The sequence below is a fragment of the Anas acuta genome, chromosome 11 (assembly GCF_963932015.1).
Source record: "Anas acuta chromosome 11, bAnaAcu1.1, whole genome shotgun sequence".
NCBI lineage: Eukaryota > Metazoa > Chordata > Aves > Anseriformes > Anatidae > Anas > Anas acuta.
Window position 1 is genome coordinate 14,125,464 of NC_088989.1, and position 16,547 is coordinate 14,142,010.

A 16,547-nucleotide genomic window follows, 5' to 3' on the forward strand; every position below is an offset into this window, starting at 1 on the left:
GCGATAGAAAAAGCCTCCAGGCAGAGCAAAGTGCAGAGGTTTCTGGCTTTTGCATGGGCCATGAAATAAAACAGCATTTTGCTTTCCCTGATGGGCCACTTCTGTCACTGTTGGCACCAGATGTAACTAAAAGGATGCGGTTCATCTCTTACTGGTGCAGCCACAAGCCCCGTATGCTGCTGCAACATCCCCCAAGCACCATGGCAGCCTCATCACTGCTGCCCCTTTGGTCCCCTCTGCTGACCTGTAAAGAACACAGCATTTGGATTTGCATACTTGGAACACACAACCAAACGTCTTAAAAACTGTTTCAAAGTCAAAGCTTGTGCATTTTTTATTTTTATTTTTTATTTTTTATGATGTAGGAGCACCTGAAAACACAGAGCCTGCCCACAGTGCGTGTGTTGTGCTCCAGAAAGCCAGGTCAGAACACTGACATCTCCATCACATTGGTAAAAGATGTGTTGAAAGATTAAATGAACCAAAAAAGCTTCTCCAGCTTTTTTTCCCAAGATGGCAAAACCCTCTTTCTCAGTTGCACCTCTCGTTCCCTCCCCATCTTATTAACCCACCTGTATTGGCATACAGGATGTGAATTTTTGCTGTAAAGTCTAACTTAAAGGAAAAAAAACAACCTTAGAAACTTTATAATACACCATAAAGCCCTAAAGAATGTACAAGAAAACCCACAATGTCTTGAGACTATTTGCTTTTCCCCCAGGATGCTGGCAGAAACATTGACTTCATCTTTGTTCCAGCCTTGATGCAATATTGTATGTCAGCAATTACCCGGAGATTTCTCCGGTTTCCAACAGAGAGGGGCTCAGAACCGGGGATTGCTCTGCAGCACACACAGCCAAGCTCAGCACTGCCAGTCCTGCGACACTGGATGAGAGGAATTAAGCCAGGCAGATGGCTCAGCACTTGCCCTGTGAGAGCCGGGGCTTGCCGCAGATGACATCCTATGGTGAGGTCTTCCAAAGATGTTCCTGCACTCAGGCTACTGCAATAGGTAAGATGAGTGACCGATTGAAGAAAACACAATGCATCACCCATACTTTTCTGAGCAAGCAACCAGCAAGCAACTTACTCCAACAACACAGCATGTTAGGGGGTCATGAAGAAGCAGAACAGGCTTCTTCAATCCGGCACAGAAGTAGTCTCTCTGTAATATCTCTTGAGAATCCCACATCCAGCCCCAGTCACTGCCCCCAGCTGTTTCGTGCACTGAGCACATGCATTAGATGAAGCTGTGCTATCATATTTATTCACAGGCTTTAAACAACTTCAAACGTATAGAGACCGATGTGCTGAAAAGTATATGTTTTTGCTTTTTGTAGCTTTGCAAAATTTCCTAACAAATTACGCTGGGAGATTCAATGGTTAAGCAATCCTTAAGTGACATCAAGCAGACTTTCCAAAGTAAGTGTCTGATCAGGAGACCCTAAGTACACACTTCTTCATTTACTTACTGAGTCTAGAGCTCCAAACAAGGGCTGAGGGACCAGAGAAGTAATACCCAAGCACGGAGGCGCAAACAGGCATGTTCTGAAGTTTTCTGTAACTTTTACTTATTAGGTAATAGGGTTCCCTTGGTAACTAATGTAAAACTAAATGGAGCAGCATGAGCACACGTTCTTCCATTTCAGTCTGTCTGGGACACCTTGCCTATGGCAAACATTCTCAATTACATGAGCCTGACAGCCTTTTTTATGTTTTTAAGATATAAGTCTAGATATGGCTGTCTTTCCTTTGAAGTATTTGAATGCTTGTACTACTGCCTCATGACAGTGTCTGAAAAGCGTTAAGCGTGCAGCCCAGCTTGGGGAGCTGTTAATTTAAAACAGAGCTCTACAACCCTCACAGTTTGCTTTAAGCAAACAAACAAAATATCTCTCTGTTGAGACTCCCTCAAAATTTTTTCTAGTATGAGGATCAACTTTCACACTGGAAAGCAGCACCAGAAGTAGGAAGGAAATCAAATTTTTAGGGAAAAAAAGATCTAAACCATAATACAACTAGATCTCTCTCTTAATCTGGACTAGAAATAATGCACATATCTTTCCCTAGTCCCTAAAATAAGATGTTTGTCAATTGGATATAGGTGTCAAGGCAGTAACAACAACAACAAAAAAACAATAAACAAATCACCCTCTAGAATTCAAGTATGCCATTGCTGCATGTGCACACGTGCATGCATCAAAACCTTTCAGAAGAATTTAGTGTACACCATCTTTTTCAGCAAATGGCAATCAGATAATTGACAGCTAAATAAATTGAAGGGATTGAAAATAAGTGATTTTTGTTTCTAGTGACTGACGTACATTACAGTCACCACAGACGTTTTCACAGTCTTCTAAAGAAAAAAAAAAGGGGGGGGGGAAAAACAATTTTCTATTTGACTGCGTCCCTTTGACAAAACCGAATACATGCTATGTCATGGCTTTCAGAGTATTTTCAGCATAAAAAAAGATTTCCATTTTAAGCCATTATAACCAAAGAGTACTGCTGATAAGTAAAATCAGTTTTGTTATCAACCAGATGAAACTCAACTCATTGCTGTTCTGGCAATTAATTTCTCATTTATTTCACGTGACCGGAAGGGGTAAGAATCTGAAATCATTTTACAGGTTTCATCTCTCAGTCAGGCTGAACTTTGCTCTAACAGCAGCAGCAGAAGAATTTGTATCCACTTAAGTGGATAATCACTGTAAGTGTTTATAATGACTCTGTTTGCAGAAGCTTTTGTATTTAACTGCATCAGTGTAAAAACTGACTTTAAGTGGAGTGTCACATAAGCTTAGACAAGGCTTAGCTGTGATAAGCTGACTCCATTTGGATTTGGCAAAGCTGTTGAAATGAATTGATAACAATGTTATCCAATTTAACTAGATCTATTTTGGCCTAGGTACATTAAATAACTATATAAGGCCACATTTTCTTCAGGGAGAAGATGGGGATTGATTGTTATAATAAAAGGCATCTTCTGCTTTTGATGCAGCATTAAGTATTTACCCAAAATGTAAAGCACTGGAAAGTAGTGGAAAAGCCCTATCACTGCTTTAATGGCTTGGGAAAAAAAAAAAAAAAAAAAATTAGTTCTTCTTAAAATCCATCAAATTATTCCTCATCACCCAACAGCAATTCTCAACCTGATGGTTTCAGCACTGATATGCATATTCTTACATTTTAAAAAGCAGATTTAACCTAATCTCTACCACTTTTAGAAATGCAGTAATTTTCAGATGAGAGTATATATTAATATTTCCATAAATATATACTTCATTTATATTTCATTTATAATTTTATACTCACTAAATGCACTACTCTGTACTTCAGTTACGCAGCACTTGGGATCTAGTCTGCTATTTCAATAACACATGCTTGAAACTCGGCTGTAAATAAGATATATGCCAACTGTACAAGAAACGTGTGAAAATACTTTTCTGTCACAATTTTGCCCCTCAAGGAAATAGAGTTTAGTGGTTTTATATATAATCAATTTGTAAGAATTGGTACTGTAGACTTCTTGTCAAGATTTGCTTTTGAAGAAAAAAGGCCATTCCTGGCTGCTGGCCGGGAGTATTTTGAAATTCCACACAGGAACCTTTGACAAAAAACCCACAAAGCTCCTTTCTTCACAAACCATTTCAAATGTACCAAGCACTCCAGTGACAAAGGCAATGTAATGCAGGCCACGAAATGCCTCAGAGCATCTGGTCAGAAGAAAAACCATATAAAGTCAGCACTGCTGCGGCTGTTATATTGTCGTCAGCTCTTGAAACACTAAAAACACTTACTGTAATGTGATTTAGATTTTTCTTCTGGCTTGAGTTCAGAGAAAAATGGCAATGAGTGCTACTACATATTGCATTCCATATCAAACTACGGATCTCAGAAGCTGAACACTGCTGCAAAAAGTTAGCAGCTCTCTGTTTCAAAGTTTTGAAATGAGGTTTACATAAGGCAAAGCTCTAATGATGGAAAGATTGGGCTCACTGTTATTAAGCAGTAAGAGAAGAAGGAAACAAGGAACAGAACAACACACACACGGGAGACTGAAACTAGAAGCGGATTTGGGTCACAAGAGCTCCTTTGATTTGTCCTTCTCCCCAGCTAGGAGGTGCAATAACAAAGGAAAGAACCGACATAAGGAGAGACCAGTCGGCCATAAAGGGCTGGCCTGCTTTGACTTTGCTTCCCATTCCTTAAATACATATCTATATAAACTTCCAAGCAAATAAACATTTCTCTTTGCCTCAACTGCCACCCACTGGAAAAGGAAAGTAACATTAATCCCAAATTGCAATACCCCAAAATAGGTCAGAAAACCAGTCTGACAGATACCAATATGGACTACATTAAACTCCTGGGGTTGCTTTTAAAGTCCTAGCAGCACTGCTAGAAATTAGAGAACTTGCAAATTAAACTGAAACAGAAAACAACGGCGAGACTTCCTCTCCCTGCCCCAGCGGGCAGGCACTTGGGCTGTATTACAAGGGTTTTGGGAAGGAGCTGGAGTTTGTAAGGCTGAAGCGAGGGGGCCTGCAGCACCTCTGGGACACATGAGGCCAAGGAGGGCAGGGTGGTACCAGGCAGCCCCACAGCCCTGGGGGCTCCTGCTGCAGCCAGCTCTGTCTGCCCCAATTTCCCCTTCAACGGGTGGCTTCAGCAGGTGCACGAGGTCCTGTGGTGAGGCAAGTTGGTGGTGCAGATCCAGTAACTTGACCTTTCAACTCGTAGAGTAACCTGGAAAAGCTTGTTGAAAAGAACAGGATGGTCTCTAAGCTGCCACAGAGCGCTACCATCCAGCCTAAATGAAACTCGTCCTAACTTTTGGTGTATGTGCTTATTTTAGCTGAAGTACTTAACGAGGCTAGCAATAGCGTAATGAGATATTTGCATGCGAAAGCATGCGTGTCAGATGCGATGACAGCAGTATAACTGCATGTGAAACAGACCTTAAAGTGAGACAAACCATCCTGCAGCCATGCCTTCTGATGAACCTGCGCCGAGGCTGTGATGGCACCACCACAGCAGTCAGCAGTCACAGCCGAGACTGCTCGGCCAGCCAAAACGACTGATGCGGACGTGCCCTGACTTCCCAAAGAAGAAAGCAACCTCTGTTCAAATGAGACCCAATAAATGGGGACAATCAGATTCCCACAGAACCTTCCATACTTTTCTCAAGTGCAATGAAGCAAGTCTTGCTAACCGAACAGCTACTCTGCAATTACAGATGTGCTGAGAGCTACAAATTGATTGCAGATTCTCTTACTGCTAGGGCCTAAGGGAACTGGAGGAATGAAAAACAAAAATGACTAAGGGCCTAATGCAAGCCCCATAGGGATTAACAGGAAGATGTATAAATCCTTTGGTCCAAATCATACCTTTCTTCAAAAAGGCCTGTAGAAAAAAAAATAATCTACCAGGAAAAAAAAAAAAATCTAACAATATTACCCTATGAAATTTCTCTTCTGCTGTTGGGGAGAAGATGGGGTTAGCCTGTAGCTAACTTCCTATAAAATGGCAGACCTCCAGGAACCACTGCAAACACTGGTGTCTGTGCTGGGTTTGGTCTCAGCACGTTCACTGGTTGTGCATGGCAGGAGGTGCTTCTTTCGCAGGGGAAGGCTGTCATGTTGCTTTGAGCTGCATCTCCCTGCTCCCTAGCTCTCCAACAGGCTTTTTCCAGGCAGGACACAAGTGCTGCCTACTGATCCCTTGGTGTTCATCTGTCCTCCCATTACCCTTGTGCTAGCTTTGAAGTAACTAGGCAATCGGGGATACTGGAGTCTCCTTTTTGGCTGAGAGAACAGGAGAAGACACGTCCAAGTGCCAGTGGCTCACTGTATACAGATCAAGGCACAACTGAATTAACTTTAACTCTAAAAGTACCTGGAAGAGTTTAGGCCCATGTTAAGAAGCTCCTACCCTTCGGACACTGCTGCTTACATTAGCCATGATATGCTTGTCAAACAGAAATTGTAGGTTATCGAGGAACATAAGCAAGTGTAATATGAGAGAGTTCTCAGAGCTTCCTGACAGACAAATCTGCCGCAGATATTTGGCAATCAGCATCCACGGGCACTGCAGCATTCCCGACTCATTAGTAAGACCACTTGAGTTCACGGAAGGCCAAAGTCATTGGCCAACGATACACGAGAAAACAGCTGTTGAGCAATTCACAGCTCAGCAAAAATGCTGCATTAATGGACCAGCACACTGGATGTGAGAACCTATTATCAGACTGCTCCTTCTGCTCGCTGAGTGGTGCTACTCAAAAAGAGAAAAAAAAAAAAAAGGATGGGGGGAGGGAAGATGTTTATCAGTATTGAAAGCATCTATAATAAATTTACTCCTTCACATGCAGAGCTACTTGCACGATGGAGGGTTTCAGATCCTACTGCAAGATTATTTATTTATTTAATCTATAAATGGAACAGTTAATTATCAACACCAAAAATCCTGGCAGCACCTTCTTAATGCAAGACAACCATCTGTGCTCTCTTACAGGCATGTACGTTAAACACAATTTTAAAAATAAGCAAGAATAAACCTTACTTTCACAAGAGTTTTCCAGGAATGTACTCTGACAAACAACTGTTCTTTAGCAAGAGAAATCTTGAGTTCTGCACTTCAACAGGCACTAACAAAATCAACAAGGTACAAAATACTTCTCACTCCAGTTACTTAGTCGTACCAGCAAAATGCAAAGCCATCCAGAGGCATTACAAAAAAAAAAAAAAAAAAAAAATTGAGATAAAATTTTTTACAGTGTCACGTGACAAACATGACAATCGTTCAGTTATTGCACTGTGCCTGTTCGTCGTAATTTTTCTTCATAATAGAAGTTTAAAAAGCATGCAATGGGTTCTACTAGCAACTGCTTGGACCACGTTTTCTAAATTCTTACCAAATTTTTGTGCAGAGGGCTTTTTCAGAAGAATTTTAGGAAAGAAACATAGGATTCCTCCCTTATTCAAAAAAAAAAAAAAAAAAAAAAAAAATCAAATACAGCTTCCTGTTAGAAAAGCACAGCTCACACAAGCTACTGAACGATGCATGATGCATTAGCAATAACTTAACTACACTGCCTTTGTACTCATTGGGGAATTTCCCGGAAAAAGGCAGTCTACGGGAGCCAAGCTGAACACTGAGCTTGTCCATGAGACATTTCAGATCACTTTTTCAAGCATCTACCTACATCTTCAAGCATCTCAATCTTCAAAAACAAAACAAACAAAAACAACAACCTAAAACCACCACCTTATTATCTGAAAGACAAGCCTGATATCACAACCAAGAATACTTTTTCTCTTGCCTAACCCTGACTATTAAAACACCAGATGCACCGAAGTAAATTAGTATAAAGAAGTACTGACCAAACACAGATTTCATGAATTTCTTAGGCAGAAAAACTACGGCAAAGCTTAAACTGCACTTCCAAGAGAAACCAGAGAATCTGATAAGGAACTACTAAAATCCTTGTTTGTGTATTCAGATCTAATAAACAGGCATTGATGAGGGGGGGGGGGAGGGGGGGGAAAGGAGAAGATTTTCAAATGCTCAGAAGATAACTTGACACTTGAGTGCTAAAAACCATGCAATTTTCTCTCTTGGTCACCTCATCATTACAAAACTGTCATAGAGCAAAAAGCAAGGCTAATCCAACACAGGTCTAGGCTTTCAGCTCCAAATCAGTAGCACATAATACTTGATGGCGCAGGGGTGGGGAACAAAGCTGGGGCTGAGGTTTAGATTTACTGTGTATGTTTCAAGATACCCCATACTTACAGCAGGTGGGTGGGATTAAACCAAGCCCATTAACACTTATATCATTTATGAGGCTGAAGAAGACTGAACACAACAGAAATCAGAGCCACTTATGCACAAATATACAAACCAATCTAGAGGTTTGCAGCCATTTGGGAGATGCGAAACAGGATTCTATTTCAGACAGTTCAGGCAATTCCTCTGAGCCCAGTGAAGCTGGAAGGACTTCAGCCCACACTGTACTTCTCAGAAAAGAGTGGCACGCATCCTAAGTGTTTTGGGAAGAGCTGTTTTAGTAGGGTCTCTTTTCCACAGATACACACAATGCCTGGTGCAATACTGACCTGTCACCTCTGCTCCCAGAGGCTATCCCAACTCCTCTCTCACTATCAAAGGGTAAAAGTGACGCTGCTTGGTTACTTTTCAACCACACAAGACCAGATATCACTCACAGCTCTAAGACAACATATTAGCAACAGCATGACAGAAATATATGTTGCATATCTGTTCTGTCCTCACAAGTGGTAGCACCTTGGAATTCAAAATAGTCCTGTTCTGGGGCATACAGAGAGGTGCTGCTTTTTGTTTTTTAGATAAATCTAATATATGGCTCATCAAAAGGCAGGAGATGGTAAGCACGCATCCTCCTCCCTTAGAAGTCTGGCAAGCATTGTGCAAGGCTTAAACACCTAATGTGCATCAGCTTTATGAAGTTATCTGAAACAGTCCCTCCAAGATTTTATAGATCACAAGTATTATCAGATGAATACCAGCTGCACTTGAGTATCATTAAATAAACTTTTCCTGATAGAGCATTACACTCCATGGCAAAGAAATTACCAGCAAAAACATTAACTGTGGATATACATCTGCCCCACTTCACTTCTACCTTCGAGACAGAAACAGTCAAATCCATTATCAATCAGTAAACAGCAGCAGCTAATTTAATAGGTTCAAAACATAACTTACTGCATGGAAGGCAGGGCACCTTTATGTCACTGAAAAGTAAACACAGTGCTTCCTTTACATACATTATCATAAAAAAAAAGAAAACAATCAGAACCATGCAGCTACACACATTGTATTTCCATTCTCCTCGTCAGGGATACTTCCAGTGGCACAGTCTGGTCTAGCTGGACCAGAAATACATTTTGCACCACTCTTGTGAAGGACAGATTTGTGATGTCCCTGTGCCAGATCTCTCATTTCTTAACCCTTACCGGTGACTGGTAACAGCAGCAGAACACCAGCACAGTTTCTAGTCGTGAAGGCAGTGCGTATAATCTAGGTGGCCCTGTAGAGCTAGAGACAGCACACTGCTTCCTACAGAGCACTTCTGCAAGATTGCTCAAAGAATACCATAAAAAGTTAATAGAGTAACTCAGTTCTGTCTGGAGTGGTAATGCCTCTGTAATAAAGCACAAAAACTCTTACAGTTAAAAATAACTGCTTTTTAAATGAGAACATAACACAAGCCATTTCAGCATTACTTTACCAAGTCTGTAAAGAGCTCTCCCAGGCTCATCTCTGTTAATTGTATCTTTGCAAAGCACAGCCAAGCGGATGTGGAGTGATTAATTTTCCTGTGCTGCCCAGAGACCTGTGAATGGGCACAGGACAGATAGTTTTCCCCCTTTCCCTGTTCCTGCTCACCCCTCTGGCTCTGTGTAGAGCTCTACAAAGTAAAATTCTGTACTCAGATCGTTCAGGTAAAGGAAGATTCAGAGAAAGCTGAGAGGTTTTCTCACAGAGTATGGAAAACATTTAAAACAACTGCTGGAACACAAATGAATTTGGTGTTTATTAGATGCCTCTTGGCCAGAACCTAACAACCAGAATGGAGATGCTGCATTTGACACAAGGACATCTCCAGAATAAAAATCCCATTACTTTTCTCAGCAGTGGATGATTAACGGAGGGATTTGGTTCCTGATGAAGTCAGCTAACCCCCAGACTCCACTGGTAAGTCACTTGTCATCTTTCACATTCAGCTCTGACTCATCTGCAATAAACGTTTCAAACTCTGCCCTATCCCTTTCTTCCTCCATTCTTTTTATGGTAGGTTAAATATGTACTTCATATATCTAATGAAGGGGATGGCAAACTATAGATACTTCATGCATTTTGATTGCAGCATGCACAGACACATCTGAGTTAGCTTCAAGGAACTTAAATACCTATGTCAATGAACCCCATACAGGCACATACCTCAGCGCTGGCTAACACCTGGAAAGCATTTACACGGCACAGTCCACACTGCGGCTCGCGCCACTGCAGCTTCACTGCAGATGCTACTGATATTCGGTGGACCGAAGGTCAGCGCTGCAGTCCCAGCTCCAGTTGCAGTGCAGCTGCAGATCGAGGGGTGCTGCAGGGGCTCCTCTTTCCAGGAGCAGCAGCCAGAGCTGAGCACCAGCTACAGATGGGCAACACGGCCGTGGGGCAGAGGAGCAAGCACAGAGAGCGTGGCGTGGAAGGCCTTCAGATGGAAACCGGGATGGATGGTTAACTTTAACAATTAGGTCCTAAAGCACTCAATTTGAGATTACCTTTAATGACTGCAGCTTTTAGACAAAATAGACTCGGAGGCCTGAAAGTTTGTATGCTTTCCCGAGGAAAGCTGTTATTTCAATAAAAGATGTCATCTTTCCAGGTTCTGTTGATGTTCCCTTAATCTACAAAGCATCACACCAAGTTTTCTTTGAAAGACTCTTCTAAAAGTTTCTCTTTAACAAAAGTAACTACAAAACTTAAGTTTCCTACAGTTCAGAAATAGATTTAAAAGAATTCCTTCTTTACACAATACCTTTTCAACTAGCTGTGCGGTCAATTTTTTTGATTTATTATATAATGCTATTTCGCTATTTCATTCAATAAGAAAATTGTAACCCCTCTCTCATTAGACTTATCTATACAGGAGGGTCACAACTTATGAAATACAAGATGGAAAAGAGTTTGAGAACAGTTCAGAACAATACGAGCATCTTCCTGATCAAATATCTCACACGGATTCATGGAACAGAATTACCTTATGCTGTACTCAGCAACTGCACATACATCACAGCTACATAAGCAAAAAGAGTTTCCGACGCTTCTGTACCAGCCACTGAGTGGCAGCAATTCCTACATACTTAAATCCGTATTCCTAGATGTAAGATGAAAATTTCAGAGTACTGATAACTTGTACTGTTTAGAATTCCATATAAGCATACACATAATGCCGAGTGAAATACCTGCTTGTGTTTTTTACTTTTTAAATTGTTAGTTTCAAATATTATGCATGTTACTCTGATAATCATACGCCTTTAGAGGTCTGCTATAGTCAATTTTACAAAGAGATAACTGAAAAGATCAGAAAAAAAATCATAAAACTATAAAGATCAAAACCAAAAATGACAATATTTAAACATTTCTTAAACTAAAGCACATAGCTGTATTTTTAAAACAGATTTTTATCTTGAAACCCAGGATAAAAAGAAAAAAAACAACAAATCTGCAATGTAAATTTATGCGTCGCAGTCTCTTATGTTTGCTTGTTTCCCCAGAGCTCCCTCGGCAGCATCCTGGGGTAACTGAAAATCTGTCTGAAGATTAAATACCCACTTCAATTTCTAATTAAATTTCTAATTTTCAGGAACTAAAATAAGTAGGAAATGCTGCATATACCTTTTTAAAGTGATGCTTATGAATTATTGCTTAATGAGTTAAGAAGCACTTCGCAGTCTTTTGGTCAGAAACCCATACTGGTTACATTTCTTCCTATTTGATCAATACAATGCTGCACGGCGTTACCTTGCGGACAGAAAACTGGGACGGGTTATTTCCTGGCTTGTTATACGGTTAATGAGACTAATGACCATACGAGGCCAAGGCGCAAAGAAGATCTGACAAAAGCTGGGTGCAGGCGAGCACGCAGAATTTTGACACGGGCTACTCGGCGAGATGTTTAAGGGCTGTAACTCGGGTTTTAAAGCAATATTTAACTCTGGGAAGAGTGCTGGCACAGCTCTCCTCACATCTGCCTTCTCTGCGGGTCCGGCTCTGTCCCCCGAGGCCTCGAGCTGCCGAGGGGACGGCTGCTGGGCACAGCACCCCCGGCCACCCCGCGCTACCTGGGCAGATAACGCGGAGGCGAAGCGGTCACAGCAGCCCCCGAGCAAACAGGTGTCAGGCGAAACCAGCCGGTGTCACAACCCCGTTGCTTTTAGCGCTGATCCCCTCACGCAAACGGGGAATTCCCTAGTGATGAACCGAGAGGGGGTTTTTAAGAGATGCACGCCTGGCACGCCCGCTCCCTGCTCCCTCACTGTCTGTCACAAATCAGCTGGAAACTGCCCGCTTCCAGCACCGTGCCTCTCGGCTGCACAGAAACTGAGCATCCACGGGGCCGGGAGAGCGAGGGGAAGAAGGAAAAGAAAAAAAAGAAAAGAAAGAAAAAAAAGAAAAAAAAAGAAAAAACAACCCCAAAGTTGCTGTTATCACAGCCAGCGCTCGTGCCAAGAGCAAACTCCGTGCCTGTACCGGGGACACAGCCGCGGGGAGCCCGGGACCTCCTCCCCGGGTCCGCCCTGCCCCGCTCCGGCCGGTGCCCGGCGAGGCAGCAGCGGGGGCGGCCCCGTCCCGGGCTCCCGGTCCCGGAGCACCGCGGGGGTGCGGGCGGCCCCGAGCCCAACATGGAGGCGCCGCTCCGGAGGCAGCAGCAGCAGCACCCACCCGCGGCCGGACACGGCTCCGTCCCGCCCGCCCCACTACGGCCGCCCCAGCACGGCAGCACCGAGCCGGGCTGAGCCAAGCCGAGCCGAGCCGGGCCGGGCGCCTTTCTCCCCACCGTGCGCCCCACGGAAGCCGGAGCCCGCGTCGCTTCCTCATTCACCCCGGGCCGGGCGGGGCAGGAGCCGCCGAGCAGCGGGAGCGCCCCCCATACACACACACACACACCCCAGCGGGGGCAAGTACCGGCACTCACCCGCCTGCCCGGAGCCGAGTACCGGGAGCCGTCCCGGGGAGCGAGCTGAGCGAGAGACGAAGACGGGCGGGCAGCGACCGCCGGCTCCCCGCCGCCACGGCCCGGGCCCGGCGCTCCCCGCCCCGCGCTCCGCCCACGGGCCGCGCACTCACCTGCGGGTCGCCCGCCCCGCCCCACCCCGGGGAAAGGCGACCGTGGTGCTGCCTGGCCCCGTCTCCGTCCCCAGTCCCGTCCCCGGTCCCGGTCCCCTCCGTCCTGTCGCACTGGGGACGCCCCAGCCCTCGCGGTGTCCCTCAGTACAGCGCCCCTTGGCCAAAGGCACTGGTGTGGTGCTCGTGCTGCGGGCGCAGGGTCGGGGCTGAGGCGAGGAGGTGATTTTATTTTGTTTATTTTGGGCCCAGACGTGGAGCTAAGGCTGGGGCTGAGGAGCTGGAGCTCGGCCGCAGAGCGCTTGCTGTGTGCCTCTGCCCTGCGGGGAGCAGCGTTCAAGCTTCCCCACTGCCTCGCCGCACCACTTCCTCTTCCAGGCTCTTATTTAAAATAAATTTTGGTGGTTTCATAAGCCGTGGATGTTGTTTTAATGATAGGGCTAGAGCTGGGTAGGCTCTAGGTCTGTGAGCGCTGGTGTTGCCTCAGCGCCTTTACCACAGGGTGCTGGAGGCCGCAGGCCACCGCTGTCCTGGCCCTGCTGTCCTCAGACTCACACTCTGAGGGATGGAGCTCCTGAGTGTTGAAGTGAGGTGGTTTGGGGTTGGGTTACAACACAGGAGCATGACAAACATAATAAATAGGAGAGAAAATGCTGCCTTCCTCCTGAAGGAACCAAAGCAGACCTTTGTCATCATTTTCTAGCTCATAGGGGTAAACGTATTACTAATTTGGGTGTAATTACTCTTGCGTTTTCATCTTAAATTAGCTCATTCTGATCTAGCTGAAAGCAGTGATGAAACTCCCAACGTTTTCTGAGCCGCTGTTGTTTCTCCAGGCAGGTGCCAGGCCGTGTATGGCAGCTGAGGCTGCCAGAGCTGGCCATTAGGAGGCTGTGTGTGGAGCCATCTCCAAAACCCACATCCCATGGGTTCAGTGTCCAGCTTCTTTCCACTTCATGCTCAAGAGGTACTCTAAAAGTTCATCAGTTGTTTTGTGTCGTTTCAAATCTGAAAGGTTATAATGCGTATGTAACTCAGACTTCTGATTTTTTTTTTTTTTTTTTTTTTGGGGGGGGGGGGCAATATATGGGGAGCTTAAATTAAACTCTAGTTTTAACACAAAAATACCACCATCTGAGAGTTCTAGTGGGTACAGTGAAAATCATAATTTGGTGAAGGCAGCAGAGCAGAGGAGTCTTTGGTTGCTTTTTATCTCTGCTGCAAATTAAACTATGTGGTACTTTGTACGTGTGCTTAGGCCTATTTTAGTGGTTTTTGTTTTTAGCTTACAAATAGTAAATAGTATTTTCTTGTTTTGGCACGGAATGTTGTTGAATTAACCATAACGCTGTAATAAATTCCATGAGGACCCTTACTTTAAATTACTTGTGTTGCTGCTGAAATCTGAGGAACGTTATATGCATGAGCAACTTATGAATGTTATGTTCGTAAAACTAAAACTACTTTGAATGAGAGGGGAAAAGCAGACATTAACTTTTGCCAAGTGGTTTTCCCCATTTCAATACTTCCAGTGAAGTTTGGCAAAATAAAAAATGTGTTCTGTTTAACGTCCTGTTCATTGGGAGTGTAAGTGGTCAGAGAGAGTTCATTTTAGTTTGTGACTTTATGGTATAATGATGCAGCAAGCCATTTGTTAACTACAGTTGCATTTCAATTATTTAGAGTATCACTTTGGCTAAAGTGTTTCTGAAACAGATCGTCATTCCTGTTTCAGACTGTGAGTAAAGTGCAAGGCTTAAAGAGATTTGTATCTTGTGTCTTTGATTAGTCAGTCAGTAGGTTAAATGTTAATTAGGACTGAGTAGAGATGTAAAATTTGGCCTTTAGAAAACAAAATGGAGGACCTTCTCAACCAGTAGGGGAATGTGACTTTTTAGAACTTTGAGGTATTTCCTGGTACTGAGAAACTCCTGCTGATAATTTTGTGTAATTTTGCTTTTAAAACTCAGCACTGCAAATACATGGTAACACTCTTAGAGCTGGAAATTCTTTCATCAGAGTAGATCCTGATACAACTCAGAAGGCTTTATTAACATATTTCATACTCAGGATAACTGAAAAGGGGACAAAACCCAGTGCTGCTGAACAGTATTTACTGGTGTTCTATGTCAGCTTCTGGGTAAATGGTAAGGCATGCTGGGTTTCACTGAAATTTCAGGGCAAGTAAGAGGTAAATCATTTTCAAAAAAAAAAAAAAAAAAAAAAAAAAAAAGGACAGGGGATGTGGATGTTACTCTGTTCTGTTGTCCTGAAATGTGCCTTGAGATACTGTTTTAAATCATCCTGAGTCTTTTTTTCTCTTTGCATTTCATCTCTTGTGTAGCTGAATAGATAGCACAATAACTCACAAACCCATGGTAAGACACTGTTTCTGTACAGAAAAATGTGTGGAGGAGATGTGCTATCAAATTAACTAGCAGGGGCTCCTGCAGCTGAGTTCTTTTGAATTCTCCCATTTGGAAAACCTGCTTTGCCTGAAGCCACTTAATTTTTGGCATGTAATGTGGTGAAGTTAGGTGGTGATATGACTCTGAGCAATTTCATGAACATATATTAAAAAGGAAAGTGGGAAATTAAGCTTTCTGCAGCAAAAAGTAAATAAAATTCATAATGGAGAGTAAGAACTAGTCCCCTGAAGATTTCAGAGATATTTGGGTAAAAAAAGATTTTTTAAAAGCATGTGATTACATTTTGTGAGCTGAATCACTAGTATCTACAGCGTCTATTACCTCAAGCAAACAGATCAGATTTTAATTCTATTGGTAGATAAGTGATTTATGTAAAGATGATTATTTATCCAGAAATATTGCTTCAGGTTCTATGATGTGATGAACAGAAAATCATGGCAGTTACTGTAAGCTTCTTTTTCACAGAGCTCCACGTTGTGACAGAGGTTCATTGGTTTCTCTTTTCCAAGCTTAACCACCAAATGCCTGCTTTCATTTCCCCTTTTCTGGTAGTGATGGGGGTGAGAAAAAAGGAGTCTGGTGATGATCTAAAAGTGATGGGGGTTTCCACTCATTACCCACTGCACGGGTCTGTGGTCTACTGAGTAGATTCTTCTTGAAATGTTTTGATCATTATGCATAGTCATTTATTCAGCTTTTTTTTTTTTTCCCTTCAAGGTTAAGGTCAAAGACCTGATTTATGTATAATGGTTTTCCTCTAGTTTTTCCTACCTCTCTCCTTCAAGAACACAAATTCTTTGTGGATTAACCGTGACAAAAACAGCTACTGAATTTCATCATGTGGAGGTCTTGCTGCCATATGTGTTTGGGCTGATGTTCAGTTGAAACAGGAATTACCCTTCCTTTCCTCTCAAGTCTTGAAACTTTAGAGATTCTTTCCATAATGATCTCAATTGACTTCTACAGCTTAATTTTGCAGATTATTTTAGTTCCTATGCTGAAAAAAGAAGAATTTCTTTATTAATCAGTGTGCTGCTCCTTGTGATCTGCAGCTGAGTTGGTCTTTCCTGCTTAAGGGTTTGCTCCTGTGCAAGTTACTGTGCCTGTGCAGAGCTGTAGTTGGTCAGGTGGGACACTGTGGTGGGGCGCTACAAACAGGAGGAGCTAGAATCTTTGTAAGTAAATTTACTATGTTTTAGAACTTGCAGTTGCATAATCTTCTGTGCT

The 16,547-nt window shown here is 43.2% G+C and overlaps 1 protein-coding gene across 2 annotated transcripts in view; it reads right to left on the bottom strand.

The window, feature by feature from the left end:
- The window catches only part of PRKCD (protein kinase C delta), a 65,942-nt gene extending 52,900 nt beyond the window's left edge, over positions 1-13,042 (bottom strand). The window contains exon 1 of one of the 2 annotated variants that reach the window (XM_068694821.1): positions 12,895-13,042. The gene's annotated coding sequence lies outside the window, so the exon portion shown is untranslated. The other variant, XM_068694819.1, reaches the window with a different exon arrangement.
- Between the last annotated feature and the right edge of the window lie 3,505 nt (positions 13,043-16,547).